This window comes from Lolium rigidum, chromosome 4 (assembly GCF_022539505.1).
Source record: "Lolium rigidum isolate FL_2022 chromosome 4, APGP_CSIRO_Lrig_0.1, whole genome shotgun sequence".
Lineage (NCBI taxonomy): Eukaryota > Viridiplantae > Streptophyta > Magnoliopsida > Poales > Poaceae > Lolium > Lolium rigidum.
This window is the reverse complement of record NC_061511.1, coordinates 219529534-219548940: the sequence shown is the minus strand read 5'-3', so window position 1 is coordinate 219548940 and position 19407 is coordinate 219529534. Positions and strand designations below refer to the sequence as shown.

The 19407-nt window shown below is 44.8% G+C and overlaps 3 long non-coding RNA genes across 12 annotated transcripts; 1 reads left to right on the top strand and 2 right to left on the bottom strand.

The window, feature by feature from the left end:
• The first annotated feature begins 598 nt into the window (after positions 1–598).
• LOC124649529 lies at positions 599–3293 on the top strand. Of its 2 annotated transcripts, XR_006986677.1 has the most exons (6): positions 599–656; positions 734–780; positions 1540–1704; positions 2146–2253; positions 2718–2923; positions 3003–3293. It is a non-coding gene; the product is annotated as an uncharacterized LOC124649529 (long non-coding RNA). The 2 variants fall into 2 exon arrangements; XR_006986676.1 differs by lacking the exons at positions 599–656; positions 734–780 and having other exon boundaries at positions 804–1704.
• Positions 3294–9910: 6617 nt separating this feature from the next.
• Positions 9911–10352, bottom strand: LOC124707085. Its single transcript, XR_007004718.1, has 2 exons — positions 10319–10352; positions 9911–10221 (listed from the first exon to the last, which is right to left on the bottom strand). It is a non-coding gene; the product is annotated as an uncharacterized LOC124707085 (long non-coding RNA).
• A 1-nt stretch (position 10353) lies between these two features.
• On the bottom strand, positions 10354–17071 carry LOC124707084. 9 transcript variants are annotated; one of them, XR_007004716.1, is made up of 9 exons: positions 16999–17071; positions 16696–16869; positions 15786–16000; positions 14967–15045; positions 13599–13732; positions 11903–12082; positions 11571–11735; positions 10454–10524; positions 10354–10370 (listed from the first exon to the last, which is right to left on the bottom strand). It is a non-coding gene; the product is annotated as an uncharacterized LOC124707084 (long non-coding RNA). The 9 variants fall into 9 exon arrangements; XR_007004717.1 differs by having other exon boundaries at positions 10355–10370; positions 10454–10521; XR_007004714.1 differs by lacking the exon at positions 10354–10370 and having other exon boundaries at positions 10377–10524.
• Between the last annotated feature and the right edge of the window lie 2336 nt (positions 17072–19407).

Genomic DNA, 19407 nt, shown 5'->3' with positions numbered 1-19407 from the left:
ACAGTTTGGCAGAGATATTTGATTTCTATCTAATTTTGATGTGTAATATGCTTGATATAAATTGATTGCATTTTGTGATTTGGATATGGTGGTAGCGCATGTGAAATCAATTTCATCTCAGAATTTTCTCATTTGAAATTGCTGAATGGAGTATGTGCTACTAGTAGTATAATGCTTTCTTGTCATTGATTGAAGTTGAGAAAATTCAGGCGCCCACATAAAGGAAGGAGTATAACTGTGCGCCAGAAATTAGGGAGCGTTAACCTTGGCAATTACAGTGCCATTGGTATTGATGGATATCAGGGAAAGATCAAAACTAGAGAACCCACCACTCACCAGTCACCACCTACCCACAGAGAAGCGGCGGCGCGGCTGGCGTGCTCGCCGGCGCCGGGGTGCATCGGAAGCTCGGTGCGCGCGGCTCCGTCGAGCTCGCCCGGCCGCGTCGTGCGCGTGGCCGGGGGTCTGCGGTGCGGTCCTCCACGACGGCGGCGGGTTGCCGGCCACCAGGATGCAGCGGCGGCGGGCCGTCGTCCGCCATCTCACCCGTTCGCGATCCGAAGCAGGGGCAGCCAGCAGCGGAGAGGACTCCGTCCTGGGCGTCTCCTCCGGCGTGCTCGCCGGGAACATGCCCACGGCGACCCCGACGCGCGCAGGTACCACGTCCTCCTTGCTATGTATCCGGCGCCCCTCCCACGATAGCTTCCAGCCTTGACCCGCTCCTCTCTGCTAGGGTTTCCCGGTGCACAGGGACTCGGATCTTGGCGACACTGGATCGAGGTCGCTCACTAACAGGCCTGCACCTTTCTCTCTGTTTACACGCGTTGCAAATATTCAGTTCAAGTGTACGCAGTTGAGGATCTGCCCATGAGTGTCCACGCAATATTTGCTAGTGGTTACTTTTCATTGATTAGAGTTCCTATTGGTCCAATACTAGTCCCTGACGAAGGACAAACTTATTTGATACATGTGTAGTGCAAGCTAATCTGCCTGTGAGTGTTCCTGGTCAGGACTCAGGTGTGATTAACTACTAGATTCCCGTGTTGTACTGCTGTTCACGTTTTTTCTCTGTTCCTTCGGTGCAGAATAGCATTTTCTGTTCAAATTCGGTTTCACATCGAGAATCGCTGAAACATTCCAACATGTACTAGCAGGATCCCTCTGCTATAAATCGTCAAACGCCATTATGCTAGTTTTTTTCATCATAAATGGTTGAGCCTAGATTATATTGGTTGCTGATCCATGTTATGCCTGGTCTCTATGTATTTATCAAGACCGGCAATCCCAGTCTTGGAAAGGAATACAAAGTTCCGTTATTATTTAGCATATCAAACTCTGATCTGTCCATAAAATGCATTAGGAAATTTCAAACTGAATGTTTTTTTGTTGCTGATGCATTCTAGCTTGGTAAGTATTATTTTGCCTGTCCTACGGATTACTTGTACTGCACTGTGCTATAAATCTTGTCATTAATATGCTAATCTTCCTGAGTTTGTTTATTTTTGAATGCTCATTAGGCGTTTTGTTATTGTTGTGAAGGTTCGAGACCATGATTCACTTTGCCGGACTAAACCCGATGTTCTACTATAACGACACCCTCATCGTTCTACAACCAAGAATATGAGTTGCTCGAATTTCCTTCATGGGTGCTGCTATCACCTCATAATTTACAGCTCTTTTTTGCTGTTTGGAGATTTTTGTTGGGTGAGAATATTGAACGTGCTTCTGCTGGTGTATTATTTTCTTGGGGAATTGAAAGCTCGGGAGATAACATGGTCCTCTTTTTAGCTTTCTTGCAGTACATGATCTTCTCCTTTTGAGTTAATTGCTTTTCTTTTGAATTGTGTGTTGTTTTCTTCAACCAGATTGGTTAGGTTTTCTTGTGGCGAGTAATTTTATCTTATGATAATTTGAGCTTTGTGCTTATGGTGATTGCTGGCTAATTAGTAAAGCTTTTTTCCTCTCTTCCTTTGACTTCATAAAAATAAGCTCTTTCATGTTACTCTTGCCTTTGATTTGATTTAGATGAACTAGTACAATTATGTAGGATCAAAATGCACGTGTATGATTGAGTGGGCAGAATGGGCTTCTACTGGATGTTGAAATTTTTGTCTAACTAGACCTCTGTTTGGCAATGTTGGGCAGGGTGAAAGTTTGGATCCTGTTGGTGAAGGGCTAGAAACTCTGGAAAACATGGCATCTGCTGGTTTGAATGAGGTTGCCTTTTCCTAGTTGTATGATGATAGGAATCAGGTGAATTTTACTCTTGTGGTGCTTCCCTGCTCCGTTTGCTATGTTGGTAAATTCCAAGATGCATAATCCGAGTTGAGTTCTGTAGATTTCATTTCATGTATTTGATTTGATGGTCATTATAATTAGCAAAGTTACTAGTTGCAGATTAATATTGTGAAGTGTATATATGTCCACTAAAGTCCTAAGATTTTCTCAAAACCTAACCAGTTGGAAAATGATTGTGATTCATTGAATCTCCGTGCTTGTGATTTGACATAATATAATCTTGATGCATTTATTCTTGCTCCACCTTGTTTCTTGGTTTGAGGATTTATGTTGTTTAATATTTTTAATTCTCTCGTTTGTGTTGCTATGTCAAGCTTCCCGACTTTACTTGCCTAGAAGAGTTCTTTACACACGAGTGCACTCTAGATTTCTGGAACATGGCAAATCGGTTAATGTGTATTTGCTGTTTTGAGATGCAGGGAAGTCCAAACATGAATTTCTGTGATGGGTTCCTTCCGGCTCGAGGAGGGCTTCAGTACCGCTGACGAGGCGCAGTGCCGCACTCTTTGGGCCCTTCGTCTTCACCCTGGCTTCTTCATCAGAAACAACCACAATCATTTGGACAAGCTCTGGCTTGCCTTTAGCTTCCTTGGGTCACAGGGGTCCGTCCTGACTGCTATCATTGGTATGTCCATCGATTCGGGCATTTGTATCCAAGTTTTGGATGACATTGGGTGGCCTTCTCTCATTGTTTTTTGATCCAGCAAAGAAGCATTGGTGGTGGCATAGCGGTGCTGTGCTTCCTGGCACACCATGGTCTGGTCAAAGTCGGTCTGCAGGGTGTTGACAAGAAGGCTGTTGGTCTAGAAGGCTGGCACTGGCTGGTGAGCGTTCCTTCCTATGTGTTGTAATTAGCCTAATAGCCAATCTGATTTGTGATGGGTATTAAAATTCTTGAATGATGTGTTTGTGAATCTAGACCAGTCATGGTGGTACTTGGTTTGGTTCATTGTTTTTTATTATCTTTGTAATGGCAACAGTAGACTTTTGAGTTACTTTGTTAATTGGAAAATGCGCCCACACTAGTCAAGTAATTTTATTAGTCTCGACTACAAATTAATTTGTTGTCTACTCACACCGTTATTCTACTCATCTACCAATATTGTAGTAGTACTGTACTTGTTTTTCTATGCAGTCACAGCCGTCTGGAGTTTCTCTCATTATTACTGGTCATGATGAAAAACCTTTCAAGTACTGTTATGCTTAACTTGGCTATCTGGTTGTTAATGTTTATTTGAATAGTAAACAGTTTGCAGTGTTTTCTCTTTCGTTTAAAACAGTCGTGGAAAGTTATGACATAGTGTTATGTCAGAACTCAGAAAGAACAGTTACTATAACTCTTGCGTCTGTGATCAAGCTTTCTAATATATCCGGTGGCAGACTAATATAGTTTTCCCTTGAGAATGTTTGTCTTGTTGCGCATTTGCTGCTAATACTTATTATTGTCGCTGAACCGATACATTAGTTAGTACTCGTGAATGCTTTAGTTTCGGCCTCTGGAATGGATACCCTACATTGGATGTTTCGGCAAGTCCTCGACCGTGGGCAAACCGCTCATTGCGCAGGTGTTGAGATGCCCAAGGTCGCGGAGGCTGACGGCGGTGATGCAATCTCACTCAGTCGGTAGCAGACAAGAAGAAGATGAAGGCCGCGGTGGCATTGACCTCGACGACGACGGCCAAAATCCCGAATGTGTGGCGGTGGAAACGGCGGCGTACACAATGTACGAGAGGCGCCCAAAGACCGACTAAATGATACCGTAAGGAAAAAACACACCGCTGAAGCATGCAAGGTCATCGTACATCATAAATTGCTCTCGCGACCTAACGATTTCGACTTTGCCGCAACACGACACTACATACTTGTCGCCGTCGGATTCCCGACACTACATACTTGTCGCCGTCGGATTCCCTAAAGGATTAAGTCGAAAAATGCGTCTGGTACCATCTCTAGCGGGGCGACGCAAAGTGACCGGGCTGGATCACGTCGAAAAATGCGTCAGTGGGGCCAACGTAAAGTGATCGGGCCGTCCGCGGCGACGCAAAACTGGCCCAAATATACGCCTCGGATGCGTCTCTGCGGACACCCCTGCGCGGACGCGCAAAGTGTCCGCTCGCGTCACTCTACGTTTCGTCGGGCCCGCCTGGCAGCGACCCTGCGTCGATGCGTCTTCTCAAGCGCGCCAGCGATTGGCGCTGCTGCGTTGCTTCGGCAGTCTGCGCCACGTTAATGACGATGCCTCGGCTGCCGAGCGGGCGCCGCCTACCTACGCCAACCACGTTAATGGCGACGCCACGCGTCCCGCGGCCATCGCCTGCCTCCGGCCCATATAAAGAGGGCGCGCGTTCTTCTTCCTCATCCACTCCTCCAAACAAACCCTAGCTGCCACAAGCTCCACCGTAGCGCCGCCTAGCTCTTTTTGCGATGCAGCCAGGCCCGCGAGGAAGTCCATGGCGGGTACAGGTGGCCGGCGAGGCGGTCGAGGAATCATGTTCCAAATTATGTGTTAGTTTGTGTAAAATCATGTTCCAATATGTAATATTTGGAACTATGTTTAAATGGAGAAGATGAAAACAAAAAAACAAGTAAAAAAATACCAATGAAGTCATCTCCAGACGCAAACGGACGCACGGACAAAAACGGTCATTTTAGCGTCTGCGGACAATAAAATGCGTCGCGCGCTGCTGGTGATCCCCTTAGTACGAGAAGTGGAACGCGTAAAGAATCGTTCATGCTGATTGCAATTTGTAACTAGTAGTAGTGCATGGAAATGTTAGTATAGGAAAGAAGTCAGCAAGCAAGTGTGTGTTGAAGTGAAGATTGAATTTGATTGTAGAAATCGTATATGCATGTGTAGGTGAGCGGCAAAACTGCTGGACTCCAAATGTGCAATTAGCTTAGCGGGCATCATGGGAGCAAATGGAATGAAGGCCGACCGCAGGAGGAAGGCCCACCAGCTGGTCCACCCTGAAACCGAATCGACCTCAGGCGTTTGCACTGGTACTGGGAGGGACGACACGAACCCCCGCCTGTATGCGACCGAATCGCACCTCCCGCCCGCCCGCGTACGCCAGCTGGAGCGTTGGTGGAGGGAGGGAGCGATCGATTTAAAAGCTGGAGCGGCCGCGCGTCGGTGGAGGCGTCGGGCGCACGTGACAGAAATACCCGCGCGCGGTCTTGGTGTACGCCAGCTGGAGCGACCGCGCGTCACAAAGAAAAGCCCCGCACACACGCCCGCCAGCTGGAGCGACAGAAAAACAGATGAGACCAACCATCCATCGAAGCAGGAGCAAACTTCTGATTCCTCTATGTATACTCCTACTTACTATTTAGCAATGATCATCTGGAGACTGGATTTCCATTTTCTTCTCCTTCCTACATTCTCGCAAGCGCCGTTCATCACATGGAGTTTTGATTTCGGTGTACTTCCTCCATTATCTTGGCGAACCACCTCGACGCCGGTTAGCACAGTCTGATCGTATACAAAACGGCCGATGTCTTTATCGTCGACGCAAAAGGTTTGGGCGACGCAAAAACTTGCCCGCCCCCATGTACGCCACGCTGATACTCGTCAGCATCCAATGCCAGTCGGGCTTGTCCCAGACCAGCCATTGATGCCGAAGCTTGGGCTGACGCCCGCTGTCGGCGTCGTCCATGGAGATCGAGGAGAAGTCGACGGCGCACAGGTGGCTGGGCGAGCGGCCCGTGACGCCGAAGCAGAGGCCGTCGAGCTCAGGGACGACGTGGGCTCTGCCGCAGAAGGGTAGCTTCCAGCGGCCAGCCTTGGTCCACCGTTCGCCCACCGTGTCGAAGCAGTACGTGCCGACCTTGTCCGCCATGGACGACACGCAGATGGTGCCGTCCGGCAGCAGCGCGTAAGACGCGATGCAGCCATGGGAAGGTTCCCTCACAAACGGCGGCATTGGGAGCTGGCGCCACCGCGACACGGACGCGTCGGGGCAATTCCGCCCTTTAAGGTACGGAGAGGGGCTGCCGTAGACGAGGGCCTCGAAGCTGCCGCTTCTCTGGTCCATGACGTAGAGAGCGTCGTGGGCGTCGGGAACCGCGACGCACAGGGCTACTGGCGGGAGATATGAAACGCTCCCCATGGGCTCGCGGAGGCGGGGCAGCGTCTCCAGGGTAACGGCGCCGGCGTCGTAGAGGACGGCCTGGCCCGCGGCGTCGACGCAGACGATGTTGCTGCTCTCGTTCGCCGCGCCGTAGAACGGCCAGAAGTCCATCCTGCCGTCGACTGGACGGGACTGGTTGAATTTGATCCGCGGCTTCGGCAGACGGGACCGGGGCAGCACCTTGGTGGACGGATCCGTGGCCGCCATGGCTTCTTGCTCTGCTTCCTTTAGCAGCGCTTCTTCCGTGGATCCGTAGAAGAGGTCGCTGGCCTTGACACGGCGCAGCGAATACGAACCGAGGACACGGCGGCGCGAGTAATCGCCGCTGCACTTCTCCGTAACCACATTGACGAACTGCCGCGCCTTCATTCCCACGTTCATCGTTGAAGAAGTGGCACAAGAGTCAGGAGAGACGGCGGCGGGAGATCTATGCCCAGGTGTCTCACGGGAGCTCCTCTTCGACGGCTTCCGCGTGAAATATGGCCCCATGCATCAAATTTATGTATGGGCTACATTTCGCACGGCCCATATAAATCAGATACGGCGTTCGACAAGGACGACGCGGACGTCGGCACGGGGCTCGTCGGCGCGCCCGCCTGCGGGGACGTCATGAAGATGCAGATCCGCGTCGACCAGGCCTCCGGCACGATCGTCGACGCCTGCTTCAAGACCTTCGGCTGCGGCTCCGCCATCGCATCATCCTCCGTCGGTGAGTCAGCGTCCCTGCTCCATCGTGTCCCTCGTGGTGGCTGAATCCTGCCGGACTACTGTACGTTCTGATCGTAATTATACCTTGCAAAAATACACAGTGCAGGATAGATTTTTACTGTTCGGCGGGACGGGTTTTTTCGGGTGCCTGCAGTGTTAAGTGTTAGGGCATGTTCAATGCTGGTCACTTATTTAGACACTTGACTGAGAAAGCATTATTTGGGCGGGGTGCCTTCAATCATTGTCTTAGATCAGTTTAGGAGAAAATGGAAGATACAATTCTCACGACGTTCTTACTTACCTTCGCCAGATCCATAGTTCAATGTCACTTAATGCTTCATGCTTTTTGCTAGGTTGTCTTGGTAGTTACATATCAATGATATGGCATGTCTTCGATACTAAACTGAAACATTAGCGAAATCTTGTTGTTATACACACATTTAGATCATTTTAGTTATTTTTGAACCAAATTATGGCGAATCTTAGGTTTTGAAAAAAATTATGCATGATTACTTGTAAGAGACTAATTGGGGAAGCTATCTGTATGGGTTTGCATTTTAGGACAATTTGAAAAGAAGAAGAAAACGACTTACCAATACATACATCCGTAGAGCCTCTCCCATCTGCGTCACCGTGGCCGCAGAACCTCCGATCCGTGCTGTTCCCTCGCATCCACAGTCTAGCCTCCCTGTTCAGCGCAACAGAGAAAACGTATATGAGCAGACGATGACATGGACAAAGATGTTACGTGGGTAGATGGATTCATCAAACGAAGCGAAACAAATAATCGGAGAATTAACGGGGCGCCGCGATCCAAAGAACAATGAAACCGAGAGGCCATGAGATTGAGCGGATGGCATAGTGCCCCCTCTCCTCTCCTCTCCTCTCCTCTCCTCGACTCGATGAGATTGAGCGGATGGTCACACACGACGCACGCGTTGGCTCAACCTCCCTTAGTATATATAGAGCTTTTGGAGAGATTCAAATTTCAAGGGAGGGAATTAGCATGGCGGGAAGAAGGAAAAGATTCGGGCTGCATGCCTGGGTTTCAGTTCTGGAGGGAAAATGATGAAAACATATAGGTTCGAAATTTTGGGGAGAAATGCTGGGCGCCAAGAGATGTAGGGCTGGGATGAGACTACTGCCACGGATCAGTTGGTGGCGTGGCGCTTACTTTTGGAGCCCCCGTAATTATGGGACGGTATAGTTATGGATTGCCAAACAACCCTTCCTTGTAGACCGGAAATGAATTTGCTCCCCAGCCTTTCCTTTCTTTGTAGACCGGAAATGAATTGCCCCTCAGGATACGCAGGATCAATCCGGGTCCTCTCTCTAGGAAAATAACCTTATTGGAGATACTGCTCAATTAGAGCTGTCGTGCATGCATACCGGGTCATATGTACGTGGAGTAGGTGTTTTAATTGTTCCTTGCCAAAAGATGCCTCGCATGTTGATTTTAACGCTTCCATGATTTTAGAATCATGTTTTTTTTAACCCCTGGACCATCATACTAGACTCGTTGCCCACAAGTTTGACACATGTATTGCAATTCAAACAAAAATGTCTCGTACTGGGGTGAGGAGATTAATGGCCCATCTAATATTGTGATGAGATCCCGGTTAATTTATCGGAAGGCATCCGAGGCGGTCAGTGCGCTAATTTCGGGCGGGGGGGGGGGTTAATTATAGCCTGGTGATGTACTCCCTCCGTTACCTCCGATCGGCGCCAAAGCAAATTTTTCAGGGTATGTTAATAATCGCTTGGAGTATGTGCATGGCATGGTAATCAATCAGCATAAATGTCTGGCTGCTTGCCTTTCTAAGCGGGCGTCAGTTATGATGTTTGACGTTTTTAGGTAGGCCTACTTTTCAAGGAAACTATATGATAGGAAGGGAACTAGTTCGTACCATATTTCCTCGCTTGTTTCTCGGTTTAGTATATAGTATATATATAGACCTGTTTCTTAGTGACGAGCCCCTATAATTTCTTGGTCGTTTTTACAGGATAATTATTCCAGAATTGTTATTCGCTCCTATAATTACCTATTTGAACATTTCTCTTCTTTTGAGCCATTGTTATTCGCTTGCATGCAGTACTTTACCATTAGTTTTGAGATAAACATTTAGAGGTAGCAAACAAGCTTTGCCAAATTACAAACAAGCTCTGGTGTGGATTAATCGGCCCACTAGAGAGAAAAAATCCCGAAACAAGGCGATCCTTAATTGGTTGAGAAATACGAGAGAACAAGCATTTAAGCATAGATAACAATGAGAATAAACAGCGGTAGGCCAATGATGGTAGAGAGGCCCATGTTCCAGCAGTGCAAGCAATCTTTCCCAGCAATATTAACGGAAGGCGGCATGCATAGGTGTGAATTCCATCACTAATTAAACGGACAGTCAATGCTATCGTGCCGCAACGAGCGGGCGGAAATAACATGATTTAGATGGCACGTCGGTTAATCTGTATATAGGAGGTAGTAGGCTGATTCGGTTGGAAGCTAGCTCAAGCCGATCCTTAGCTTCATTTTTCAAAACGTGCCATGCATGTGCAGGTTTAAGTGAGTTACCAAACTAGCTTACATTAGCCATATTTCTTACTGGAACCGTTAACAATGACCTCAAGAAAATAAATTCAAGTTGCGTAATTCTCATTAAGAACACAAAACGATCGGGTGACATTGATGTTGAAATTGCTGATAGTACATCGAACAGGCAAGACTAGCTCAGCTCCAAACCATCATTCCTCAATCCTTTTAGTTTGCAACAACAAACTACAAAAAAAAAAGTCAAAATTTTGCCTTTACCATCTTGCTTTTTCGAACATATTCAGGTCACATGTGAAATAATCAACACTAAAAAGTTCATATATATCACAGCAGCTCAGACTGACATCCAAATCCCCACGTACACCATCCACCTCAGCTCAAGTCCAAACACAAATAAGTAACAAAGACAAACGTGGAACTATTACAACTCCAGGTCTGTATGGAGCAATTACAAAAATGGAAGTCACAAGGGATCGTGATGGTAAAAATAGCACATACGCCACGGACGTGGCCTTCACAGCTTCACTCACACCATCCCTGCGAAAACAGACAGTTCAAAAGCTCAAGTATATGACAAGATATTCTCTCACTTGTCAAAGCATGAGTGTAAAATTTGGCATGGTAGCACGCATACCTATAGAACAATATATGCGTTGAGGCTTTTCGTCGGTTGATCTTTTAGCTACCTGCAAATGCGTGCCACAAAATGTATGTATGAATTGTGCCATAAAGAGAGACAAACTGAAGATGTTGATCAGCCAAGGGATACCTGATCATGCCACCATGGATGGTTCGTCCGTGCGGATCATGAGTGACATTGTACATATCCTCTATCAACTGCTGCCAGCAAGACAAGGTTACAAGTAGTCAGATATCAATAGTTTTTGATCTAACACGTCGACTTCAACGAGTCACTATACATTTATAAAGAATGAGAACTAGATAAACAGTCAATTTTCAATACCAAGTTCACGATCAGACTGCCACCATTTTCAATCTTAGACTTGGTTCCATTTGAATAATCCTTGATGAACTAACGCACACATTTAATTATTGAAATGGACACAGCTAGAAAAGCAAATAAGAAAAAGTTTTTACTGCCTTGTAGCTCCTCCCTCTCCCCTTTCCTTCTCTGCTACAGTTCCTGAGTGAGACTTTCCCAGTTCCAGGCCGAACCGAGGTTTCCCTCGGCGGCGATGCCGCTCGGAAGGAGCTGAGGCGAGGTGCCGGTCGTAGTTTTATGTATTTTAGGTTTAGATTTAGTGTTGTCTTGTCCTATATGGCGCCTTGGAGTAGTTCGTCGGATCTTGTCGGCCGGATCTGGCGTGTCCTGGGATTCTTATTCTTCACTGCACTGCTCTGGTGGCAAGAGCTGTTGTATGTGGGGCTGCAGATCTCAGGGATCTCCGAAAATAAGGCTGAGATCTGGAGTTTTTCCGTTTGGGTGGCCTGGTGCAGCACCGGACGGTCGTCCTTGAGCTTCTCCGACCAGCTTCCAAGGTGGAAGGCGAAGAGAAGATACTCAAGGCGGGCTCCTTCAATAAGCACGATAGCCTCTTGATCTGGAGTCAAGTCCTTGTGCTGGAGGCTTTTGGTGGTTCGGTGTTGTTGTCGGGCGGAGCTTTGCTGTTTTCCTTTTCTCGCCGTGGTGGTGTCAGGAAGAAGAAGCAGGCTAGGCTTTCGCACTGTGGCATCGAGCTGCTCCGGAGCAAATAAGCAGACCTGAACCGCAAGCAACCCCATACAGGATGACGTGCCAAAGAGGTGAGCCAGTGTCAATTGTTTCAAATTGCCCTGCGCCCAAGTTAGGGGAATGATCAACTCTGAACTCAGCTTAAAACATGTTTCTAAAACAGAAGACAAACTACATATAATCGCGGAATCACCATTGGCCCTGTTTTCATCATTGAGGGACACCCAGTGCCTCTCAATGTTGTATGTCTGTATGACATTCTTCACACAACCACTGAAGTAATAAGCCATCCCAACAAACATCATGAGGGCCTTGAGTATCCAGCCACAGTATACCGATCAAGAAGCCCTTGCATAATCTACAAACCACACTGAAGCAGGAAGACACTTCGTTAGGAAATCGCATTGACAATGGAATAAAATTAAAAGAAATGAATTCCAGACACGGATTCAGATCACAACTCAACACAACAATTGATATCTTGATCAAGGGGAAGCAGAGAGTGGACTGAAACAACTTGTATACCTTGTGGATTGTGTAGTAAGAAGCCCAAACGGTTGTGAGCACCTCAACGTGGTCGATATTCATCCTACGTCCGTCGTCTTCTGGCAGTAATAAAATGTGTTGACAACGATGACATCTTGGCGTAAAGGGTGTCATGGCGTGTGCTCGCCGACATCTTGGTGGTGCCGCTCAGGTAGTGCCCTGAAATGCAGAGAACATTGTCAGGCCCAAAAAACTTAACTCGATTTGAGTGCTGCATAGAGAAGACACCTACATAAGAGAAATCCAGACAATTAAGAGAAAAATCAAGCCATTTGGTTGAGTGCTGTTGCTTGCATTACTAATTATTAAGTAAACCACTACAACAGGTAAACAAAGCTGATAAGATAGCTTGTTAATCACACATGTTGCTAGCACGACATTCACACTGAAGAGCTCAAATAGATTTCTTTTATTCTACGCCATCACAGACAACATAGAGGTAAACCAGTTTCAATCTCCACAGGTGGAATTGACATCATTGGACTGGGTACTTTCACAGCCCTGGATCAACGTTATTGCAGGATCTACCTAGTCAACTGATCCTTGCGTTGCACATGATCCGGATGCACGTATATAGCTGGAAGAACAGGCTTCAGAAGCATGTCAGGGATCCTGAAGATTGGCACATAAAAACGAGTTCGCGACAGAATTTGGTAGCAACACTGTCTTGCACGTTTCGAGAGAAATTCACACACATCCAGCTCCTAACTCTACCACCATTTACCATTTTCTGTATGACAAAAAATGAAAATGTGCAGTAAGTCGTGACATAAAATAAGAAAATAGCATATACTTGATTCAGATAACAACTATATAAAATTTTAGTTTAAGAAGCTCCAGGTCCAACAATCTAAGTTACAGGATCAGAGAACATAGGAATAAGACCAATCAACCCAAGTTACTAGATCAGAGAACACATGAACATACATCATGTATTTGATTAAGAAGCTCTAGGTCTAACAATCTAAGTTACAGGATCACAGACCAGAGGAATAAAGAGCATGTATTTGATTAAGCCAATTGGTGGTACCAAAGAACACAAAGCATACAAACTGACCACAATCTAAGTATGAGTTCACAAATAGTAAACAACAAGGGAAACCCGTTTCTTTCTTTATAGTTAACCATAATTCCAAGTACTATAGAAGATATGAGCAAATACAAGTATTGTTCACTCGGTTCTGACCTCCTCTATTTTGAGCTTCAACAATATCAGGACCATCAAATATATCACATAAGGCACGGAGACTCACTAAGAAAATATACATGGTGTTTACATTTTAGAGAAGGCCTTATTAATCTAACCGTAAGTTCTTATGAAATAGCTCATTAAGGAAACCATTAATAAACTAGATGTGATGCATCCTTGTCACTCACATTGTGAACTTGGGCAATAAACTTGTATAGACTTAAAAAGCAAACCTGTTGGTGTGCTTTGATTAATCATGGGTATATATGTAAAATGCAAATGTGAGTTAGATGCAATTCAACATAATAGCGCATCCAAAGCAATTCAACGCTTACTGTTGATACATTCCTGGTTAAAGGCAACAACCTTAAAGGTATTTAAGACCATGTATTCACGGTTGCAACGACCTGAAAGGAATTTTTTTACTAGCACACACAGACCAAGGCGATGTGCAACTAAAACAAACTACAGGAAAAACATAATCACCTTCTTCTACATGTCGAGATCGAGAAGTTCATTCATTCTGCATCCAGCTCCTCAGGAGGACAGCTCCAAATACAAAGAGTCGCGACATTTTGAACTCAGGAAGCTCTCCAAGCATTGCTGCTATTGTGACTGACCTACGAAGCAGGGGTTACAAGAACTTTAAGTGAGTTGGAACAAGCCACAAGGTAATGTATAACAGGGTAAAATAATTTGCTCTGATGATGATAAACATGTGTCCTTTTCTTCCTGAACCACGATCTTAACTATGGACTCGAAATTGTAAACAATGACCCAAATGGTTCATTTTCTAAATAGAGAAAAAAATCTCAACTTCCTCTAGGCATGATACTTCTCTAGATGAGTAGACAAGGAAAACAATAAAACCATGGAGTGCTAGGATGAAGATATATAGTTATGAATCAAAGAAGATGGCCACACAACACCAACCAGGCACCGTTTGGATGTTTGTATTGAAGCTTGGTATTGAGTATTGGGCATTCACAGCACAAATACCTCGAATTGAGGCGTTTGATTGTGCTAGGTATCCAGGCCTGGTATTCGGGCTGAGTATTCGCTTGGGCCGATTCAACTATGGCGAGCTCTTCCCGAATGTCCAGCCCCAGACATTGCTCGGGTACTGACGCGAGACGAGCTTCTCTTCCCCACCTTGAGCGCCGGACCAAGTAAATCGATCGGCGGCGAGCTAAATCCAACGTCTCCCTACGGATCCGCCGTCGCCCTCCACCTCGCCCTCCCTTCCGTCCCTCCTTTCCTCGCTGCCTCATCTCGCGGTTCGGGTGAACTCCACCTCCGAGAAGGACCGGGGCGAGCTGCCGAGCTCTAGCCCTACTCACCGATGACCAGCAGCGTCCGTCCGTCCTCCCTCTCCCTCTCCCTGTCCCCCATATCTCTCGCATTTTTCGTTCATCATCAATCTCTTTGTTGCAGCACACGCAGACTGGAGCCAAAAGTGGAAAGAAGACGTGCTTCACGTTGAGATCATACAAATGCAATACATTGCTTTGACCATCCAAACAGGATTTGACATTCCACTAGAATATCAATTCTAGGTAGAAAATATCTAAACATCCAAACAAAAATATTGGCATTGATCTCAATATGAATATCCCAGGATATTGATATTCCATTGAATGCAATGCCAAGCCCGCCAATACAAACATCCAAACAGAGCCCCAGTGTTATTCACACCCACATAACAGGGCAGGACTTCTAATAACCATGATGACGTGTCAATTCATACAACATGAACGTGCTTTGGCCTTTGGAGTGGATTCAAAGCCAACACAAGGATGCTCCCTATGTACAGCGGGATTAAGAAACGTTGTGTAAATTGCCTTCGTATCATACCTCTTTTTACCATATATGGTTTTTCAGGTTCACTAGGATCACCCCTTGGTCAGTTGCTCAACGGCTTCCTCCAGGTTCCCTGCCAAGTAGCACCAAGCACATTATAAAAACAAAACGGAGTTGGTCTGAACTTTTTCGTCACTCAAACCAGAGCAAGTCAATATTTAACCATAACCGCTAAAGTAGAGCAAGTAAATATTTACCCAACCACTAAATCTATCCGCTGTCCTAATAAGCTTAAGTAGTGGAAATTAAATGTTAATCAACTAAAAATGCCAAACCAATACTATCATATATAAGTAACAACGGAAGACCCAAATTTGTTATATACAAGAATCAGGAACATGAGTAGAAGCTCTAAAACGACAGCAACAAGATCATGCATTTGTGTAATAAACCTTTTCATCAATGAGAAAAGGAAAAAAACCAATGGAAAATAATGTTCTATGATCCCACCCACCCTCATCAATCCCTAAAATAAATCCCATATCAATGAACAACAAATAATTTAAAAATATCCTAGGAGAAGATCCCTCAAGAGAAATCCAACACGGAAGTTATCTGGTACCAAGTTATCTGCAAAGAAACTATATATCAATGATAATTCTGGATGTACACAATAGCCCTCTTAAACAAAACAAAAAAAGCACAATAGAGAAGATCCCTCAAGAGATCACTAGAAGACTACAAACATAGCATTAGTAAGCTACTCCTCAAAATCTGTGCTCAAGCTAATATGTATATACATCTAGAAAGCTGCAGATCAACACAGTTTGACCTTCTAAACTGATACTAACTTGTCACAAAAGAGTATATTACCAGATTGTAGTCACTTGCTAAACCTTCAAGCCCGAACTCTGAAGCGAGACATGGAGAAACCTAGTGCTGGGCATTGCGCTTCCAAATTCTCGATGTCCTCTTTGTGCCGATGCCGTTGTAGGTTGCCGAGCTGGTCGCATGTTTCAACAGACATGGTAGCAGCAACATGGTCTTCTACCGCCATTTGTCTCTTGCTTCTCAGCTTCTGCAGACTCCTATCACACAGATGAAGATCAGTCTAGGGTACTTCTAGAGAGGTGAAGTATAAACATTCAAATAACATGAGCTGCAAATTGAACTTGAGTGCGGAAACATGTCATAGAAACTGAACTTGAGCTGCAAACTGAACTTGAGTACTTAGTTTCTGTGAAAGATGAATGCAAAATGAATAATGTAAAGCCACAGGGTCTCAAACTTCACAAAACAGTATCATGTGTTTCTAAGAATCCAAATAAGTTTATTCTCTGTGAAAGCTTATGCAAAATGAGTGATGTGTCATTAATGATTTACCAAAATGTACTCTGAAAGTTGTTGCTGGAGGCCTAGAACTTCACCAGCACATGTTTCGAAAAGCACACATAAGCATTAAAGCTTTAATGGCAAATATATCCACACTGGGCAACCATTTAGTCTTTTAGTACGGATTAATAGAGAACACCAAATCTGTAAACCAATATAAGTTTTAGTACCTATAGAACAACTTCTTCAATTGTTATGTAGAAACCATATTTGGTTTAATTTCAAAAATGATGATAACTCACTATACAGAAAAACTACACCGTTTTTGCTCCCCTTTCCAAACGATTCGTCGGAATCGGGCAAACAATATACGGTTGGAAAGCTAAACTAGCTGGGTAAATTCTACAATCACATCCATCAATTGTAATCTAGGGACTAACTATAGGGTTACCATGGCTGCACGAGACATAAATTGATGGAGAGCTCGAGGAAGTTTTGTACAATCCCCATCTCTTCTCTTTTGTCTTTCTTGTTTCTATTTTCTGTTCCTTTCTTTGACCCTGACCTGCTCCTCTTGGGTTTGTGGTGCAGCAGCAGCAATGAATCATCGTGGGCATGGGGTGCACTGTATCAGGTCGAGGTGATACAATTTATTGTGATATGTGAACTTCAGTAACCAACTAGACTGTGTCAAAATTAACTGGTACTGTCTGTTTAAACTAACTACAGAGAAGGGGATACATCAAAACTACACCTGATAAGGTCTTCTTTTCTATTTGTTGCAACAATAACCACCACCAGCTATCCTGCTTGAACCCATCGATCTTCAGAAGAAAAAAAACAAGTGTCAGGAAAAGATATGCATGGTCAAGCTACTGTAATATCATGGTCACTTGAAATTAACCATATTGATGAACTGCCGCGCCTTCATTCCCACATTCATCATTGAAGAAGTGGCACAGTTGCAAAAGAGTCAGGAGAGACGGCGGCGGCAGATGTGTTGAGATCTATGTCTAGCTGTCTCGCCGGAGCTCCTCCCCTGCATCAAACATTTATGTATGGGCTGCATTTGGCACGGCCCATATAAATCAGATACATGTTACTATTTCCTCACATCAATATCAAGTCACCCTGTTCTAAAAAAAAAAAAAATCAATATCAAGTCACCCTAAAAAAATCAATATTAAGTGTTACTGAGATATTTAGTTTGGTTAGAGGGAGTACTAATCTGTTTATTAATATAGAGAAAAGACCGTTTTATTGTAAACATGAATTGTTTATGAGTCTCACGGTAAATGTTTATGTATAAAGTGTGTGCATAAAAGATTAGCAGTAAAAAGTACCAATTAATTAAAACCAGGAACATAATAACATTAAAAAGTTGGGGCAAAGAGATAAAATACAAATCCAAGGAAAAAACTTAAAGTACAAAAAATATAATAAAATAGAAAACAATAAAATAAAATAAAATAAAGGAAATAAAAAAAGAAAGTTAGATGCGAACAAAAAGAGAAACTCACCATGTTTGGTGGGCCTACCTACGGTCTTCCACTACTGCACTGAGGATATCCAACAATGCTTGCGATGGAGGTTAGGAAAGCATGATTTGGGCGGGGTGCCTACAATTGCTCTCTTAGGGCATGTTCAATGCTGGTCGCTTACTTAGATCGCTTGACCGAGAAAGCATTATTTCGGTGGGGTGCCTTCAATCATTGTCTTAGAGCAGTTTGGGCAAAAATGGAAGATACAATTCTCACGATTTGGTACCACAACTTGTATTGGATGTGCAATTTAGTACCACAACTTGCAAAACGTGAACCAGCAGTACCAGAACTTGTATTGAGAGAGCAAATAGGTACAAAATCATTCCAGAGACGACATGTGGCGTTGTAAATTTTGCACAAACAACCCTGTAGTTTGAACCTCTTTATAGGAGGGTCCCAACACAGCAATAATCCTTTTGTATAATATTGTAAGACGTGTAAATTTTGTACACTAGCAGTAGGCCGGCCACATTTCAACGGGACGAAGCAAATTGAACGTTAAAATCGACCAATTACGTCCGTTTTCATCGGCCCGCGGATACCGGAATGGTCGTCGGCCCCAGCGGCACGATGCATTTTGTCCGACGAAGCCAACATGTGCTCTATTTTTATAGTTCCACATCGTAGTTCCCGTCATGTAGAAACAAGATTTCAAAAGTAGTGCAACATGTTGAACAAATTTTGCATAGGAACTGCGAAAAAAGAGGTTCAAACAAATTTTTAAACTAACCGTTTTTGTATTGCATGCATTATGCGACATTGTATAACTCTTTTATCTTAACATAAAATTACACCATAGGGGATTTCCCTATGGTACAGTTGTAAAAAAGATAATCTAATTTTGTGCTATTTTTTTTTGCTCAAGAGCCTCTAATAGTGTCTAGGGTTTGTACATGCCCTAATAGGTCAGCTTCGCATTTGACAACTAAAAACATTTGCAAAACTTTCTAGCATTGTCCTCTAAGGGATCCTTTCTGAGGGGACCGGCGACGATGACGACGAGATCGGGAATTCGAGTTCAAAAACAAAAAAGAAAGTAATATCCTACATCCTGTAGTAATCTATTGTGTCAATTCCAATTCATTTGTAAGTTTCGAGTCGTGTAGCAAAATTCTGAGGAGAAGTAATCAAAGGCTGCGCACTATACTCTTGCATCGCAGCCAAGTAGGTGCCCTGTACGTGCACCCAACTAACAGGCAAGTAGATCCATCCATCGATTGATCATACACGGATGAATCATACGTACGCGTGTTATTGCTACGAACGGGGTTCTAAAAGAGAAGCTGAGACGACTGACTGACCGCGAGTGGCAAAGATCGAAACCTTAGTTCATCCACGCCCGTCGCACCGATCCACCGAGGCCACGCCGCTGCAGCCTCGCCGGTAGAGCTCACTTTCCACCGGCCGACGATCTACATGGGAAAAAAATTAGCAGCAAAAGACAGATGAGTATAACAGACATCACGAAGAAACGAATCTGAAAAAAGGGTGTGGGAAAGAAGGATGCCACCATCTGAAGATGAATTACCTGTTGAAGAACGGATACGTTCCTGGACAAAGAGAAGGTCGGCGACAAAGAGAATGGTCCTGTCCTCTCCTCTCCTCGACGAGTAAAGAGT